Consider the following 5,180-nt stretch of genomic DNA (forward strand, 5'->3'; position numbering starts at 1 on the left):
ACTCATACATTTAATAAAATTCTAAAAATAAGTCAGACATGACTTACCATAAAATTATACTTCAGTTGGACACAATTTAAATCAATCCAGCAGCTGCCCTGAAATAAGAACGAAAAGTAGAAACCACTATGACAATGAAGGTAAAATGTTTCAGTGAGGCCCTCCTTTCCTGTCTTCCAGAGTTTAAAATATCTGTATCTCCACAGAGTTCAAAAGAAAGAGAGTTCTATTTTTCTTCTTTTTCAGTAGTGGCTGGTGGTGTCTGAAACTGTAAACAGTTTGCCCAGATGACCTGTAGTCATAGGCAAAGAAAGGGAAACAGAAAGAATACTTCCTGGGACTGAGGTCATCAAGTGCTAGGCTTTGTCAAGAGAGAAGCACTTCAGAAGAAATAAGGGGATTGGTAGATTCTCTTTGAGATGACAGTAAGGTAAGGTAGTCAAGGAAAATATTGCTGTTGGGGACAAAGGTACCAGGAAGGTCAGGGATAAAAGTGTAGACTTGTGTGCCATCTGTACAGAAAAGTTTTGCTTAGTAAAGATGACAAATGAGCAGTGTTTGTGCTAACACCCAGCAAGACTTACTGAGAAATGAAGCACAGAGTCCACAGCAGATAGACTTACCTAAAACCTAGCCTACTATCACCTTGCACTCTGATATTAGAGATGATGTGTGCCTAAGTATTACAAGCAGAAATGTCACTATTTCTAGAAAGCCCAAACATTTAGGACTGTCTAATTCATCACAAATACTAAGGTAATATTCAAATTCTTTATGGAAGTTCTCAGCTCTAATTGATTATTCTAATAGAGCCAAAGAAATGAAATTAATGGTATTTTTTACATCAGGAGAGAGTCTTAGAATCTTTAACGATTACTCATAAACTTTGAAGAGCAGATTTAAACTCCTTAGAAATGCAGACGTTGCTTTTCTCCTCTGTGTTCTAGTCTTTATATTTGTTTGGAGAATTAAGTCTGCTTATCATGATTTCTTGATGCCTGTAGACATCACATCACCAAACTTCAACTATTAAGCCTTGGTCTATCTTATTGCATCCCCTGCCTCACTCACTGTCCTCTCCATTCCATGATATTCTCTTACACTGAAATAAATCCAAGATTTAAAAAAAAATACTCATTTATTTATTTTTGAGAGAGAGAGAACATGTGAGTAGGGGTAGGGGCATAAGGAGAGGGAGAGAGAATATCTAGCAGGCTCCCCACTGAGAGCAAAGCCTGGTACAGGGCTCGATCTCATGACCCTGAGATCCTGACATGAGTTGAAACCAAGAGTCGGACACTTAATTGACTGCTGCCAAGATTTTTCTTATCATGCCATTTACAAGTATCTCAGCGTTTACCTGAAAAAAGATAATGCCAATAGCATGTGTAAAAATTAACAACAATTTCTTGATATCCTCAGACAGTCAATATTCAGATTTCTCTGGTTGTCTCATATTTGTGTTTTTGCAGTGCATTCGTGGAACCAGAATCCAAATGAGTTCTATACGAAGCAATTTGTTTCCTTCTTTTAAATCTCTTTCAGTTCTCCAATCTTTCTTGCAATTTTTTTGTTGAATTACTAAGTAGTGGGTACCATGTTATTCTCCGCAGTCTAGATTTTGTTCATTGTATATCACGCTATTGTTTACCTGTCCCCAATATTTCCTGCAAATGTTCTTCTGTTTCCTGTATTTATGGTAAATTGGTAATTAAAGCTGGTCTTGATGATCTTCAGTTTCAATTCTTTGACAATAATCTGTAGTAGGTGGTGTTGCAATCATCCATTAGAAGGCCAAAAAAGACTGGTGTTCTCTCTTTTTGTATTGTTAGTGGTCATTAATGATCACTGTCAATATTTCATTAGAGGTTGCAGAATAGTCGTCTTATAATTCTATCATTCCTCCTTCAGTTACTAGCTAAGACACTTCTCTAAGGAGGAACTTGCCCTTATCAATTATTTGATTATCATGATGTGCCTTTCATGTAAAGAAGACAAGAGAAAAGCAGGATTTTTTCCCCATTATGTTTTGGTTTTCAAGATATCTGTTGCTTCTCTAACATATCCAAAAGAGATCCAAGAGTGACCAATGACCTGTATTTTTTTTTAATCAGAATGAGCACATGGATATATAAATGTTTCAATCTATTGCAATTGTAATTCTTAATGATGATCAAATTGTCCCTCTTCAAGTGGCTTTTGTGTCCTTTTAAGAGACACACAATGATTATAGAAAATTTCCTTGATTCCTACTAGAACAGGACATACTGGGCTTATCTTGTACATTTTCTGCCCCAGTTCTGGTATCAGCTATTTTTTCAAGGACTCCTGGTGTCTTCTGATGGAAAATGGTACTTCAAGACCATAACCTGGCTACCAAGGATGTTCATCGCTACTAGGCTGATCATTGTTTTTAGATCTTTTCAGTGTTCAAAACTAGAAAATAGATTTTTTTAAGATGAAAAACAGCATGCGTTTATACTAATATTTCCATTTCAAATTCAAAAATATAATGTTTTTGCTTAATCTCACCTATATTATATCTGTAGCTCCTTTTTTCCATTCCAAAAACACTGATTCTAAATACCACCACCAACACAAATATTCATTGGCTCTATCCCACACTTACACACAACAATATCAAAATTAGAACACCAACATGGCTAAGATATTTTTATAGTTCCTTTGGTCTTTAGCATATATCCATCTGGGAAGATCAAGTCAAATTACTATGTTTAATCGAAATCACACAGAACAGTTCCTCTTTGTATGGTTATCCAAAAACTTGTTACATAGTTTGTTTCTGATACTTCACATTGTTTCTTTTTATTGTTAAAGATTGCTTTGTAAATTTAATCTTATATTATAATTGCATAAGATAATTACCTGTTTCCAAATTCAAATCGACAGAACAAGGTATATTCAGAGAAGTCCCACTTCTATCTCCTCCCTTTCATCTTGTTTCCTTGTTTCCTGACTCCTTTCCCATTGGTAACCTCTTTCTTAAAATTTTTAGCTTTAGGCTTATTCTTCCTTTTTAATAAAAGTAAATATATGTATTATATATGAATACATATAAATTCATAACCTCCTTTCTTTAATAAACATACACTTTTTTCCACTCTGCATTTTTAACATAATAATATGTGCTGGACACCACTCCTAGCAATATATAGAGATATAACTCATTCCTTTTTATAGCCACCTAGTACTCCTTTGCGTAGATGTACGACAACTTTTCAATCTCCCATCGATGGGATGTAGGTTGTTTCTAATCTTTTGCTGTGATGTATTGTGATGAATAACCTGGCATATATCTTCCTATAGTTTTTGCCATTATATCTTTGGGACAGATTTGTAGAAGTAGAATTAATAATTCAAAAAGTAAATGCATATGTAAGCTTGTTAGACCTGACCAAATTCTTCATGGGTCCATTTTGCATCCCACCAGCAATACATGGGAGCTGGAGCATGCATCATGTATGGTAAAAACTTGTGGTAGCTTTAGAGAGTAAAGTAAGACAAGTGCTCCTTCTCAAATTGGATTTGTAGTTGTAAAATAATTACCCCTTTTCCTCTCCTACAATCTGGTTAGTTTAATACATTCTGTTGGCAGTCTGAGAATTACCGATAATGCCAATAAATCGCTCTTTTTGGTGCTGTATGTGGACAGCAGTGGGAACAAATTATTCCAAGGGGCCGGCATTGGCCCACTTTGGACCTTCCCAGTGGGACAGGATGCGATACTGGCTGCACAAGCTGCACACACTTCAATGTCCAGACTCCGACAGGGCCAAGCCTCACGAGCATGCTCTTAGGATGCTCTCCACATGGGAACTGCAGAAGCACCCAGGCAAAAAAATAACCCACTTTGCCTGTCCCTGTCTTTATGTCACTCTCCTGCTGGGAAACCTACTGGGGACCCTTCCCGTCTGTGTTGTTGAGTTCAGGGTTGTTTGCCCTTTGTCCAGGCCTTCCAAACCGATCAGCCTCCAGTCTGTTCTCCCCTGCATGGCTCCTTTGCTGTTGCCAAGCAAAGCTGCTTGCCATTCCTTACATTTGTAAAGGCTTTTCCAGCCTCTGTGCCTGTGAGTGTCACGTTTCTTGCTCTGAAGCCGAAACCCTAGGGCTTGGCCATTCTCTTCTGTTTATCTCCCTGCAAAAGCAACCAGTGCCAGATGCCCCCAATAACCCATTCTGTCCTTAGCAACTGTTACATGAACTGCTGGTCTCTTGATGGCTGTGTCTTTCTATCCGCACGGAAACCTCTAGAACAATTAGTATCATGTTCTGCGTGTGGTGTAGAATTAATACATGTTGGAAGCCTGGCTACCTAGCATTTAATTTTATGGCCAAAGACATATCAGTCTTGGAGGTAAACCTAAAACCATAGCTGTCCTTCTCTCTGGCAAGAGAAGCAAATGCAAGATTTTTGTTCATACACACCAGAGAGCCCATCTCCACACAATATGAAACCAGAGTAAAAATCCTGGCCACAGAAAGCTCTTTGAACAAAGCACCCATGGCAAAAATAATAGATCTTACCATGTATACAACAGACACACTGAACTGAGCACCATCTAGTTCACAAGATGATAGCTTATTCAGAAAAGGAAAACTCAAAACTGTACAGCAAATATAATGAATAATTTATATAAAAAATATATATACATATATGAGATTTACATATACTCATATTTATAATCTATCTAGGTGCTAGCAGTATTGCTGAGTGGTATGTTTACAGGCTTTTACTTCTTCCTTATTTACTCTTTTTCTGTGTACAGTACACTTTTATGAGAAGCATGCCTTACCTTCATGATAGGAAAAAAACCTTAAAACACAAACTATTTATCCAGCATCAGTGTGTCGAATACACTTCAGATATATAGATAAAATGTGGAAATTTGAACTTGGTCAGCAGCTTACACACCCAAAGGCAGAAAGGGGGCTTTGGAAATAGAAGATTCTAAAAACAACTCAAAAGCAATCACTGTTTTAATCTTGAGCCAATATTTGAATAGGCACTATTTACAGTCATAATTTTTGAAGATCAAAGCAGCCTTCCCTTCCCCATCGTCAAAGCAGAAAGAAGAGAGGAACTTGCTGACTCCACATTTTAAATGCACACAGAGGATGAGCACATGGTGTCTTACCTCATCTGTAATGGTATGTTGTTG

Source organism: Mustela nivalis, assembly GCF_964662115.1.
Source record: "Mustela nivalis genome assembly, chromosome: X".
NCBI lineage: Eukaryota > Metazoa > Chordata > Mammalia > Carnivora > Mustelidae > Mustela > Mustela nivalis.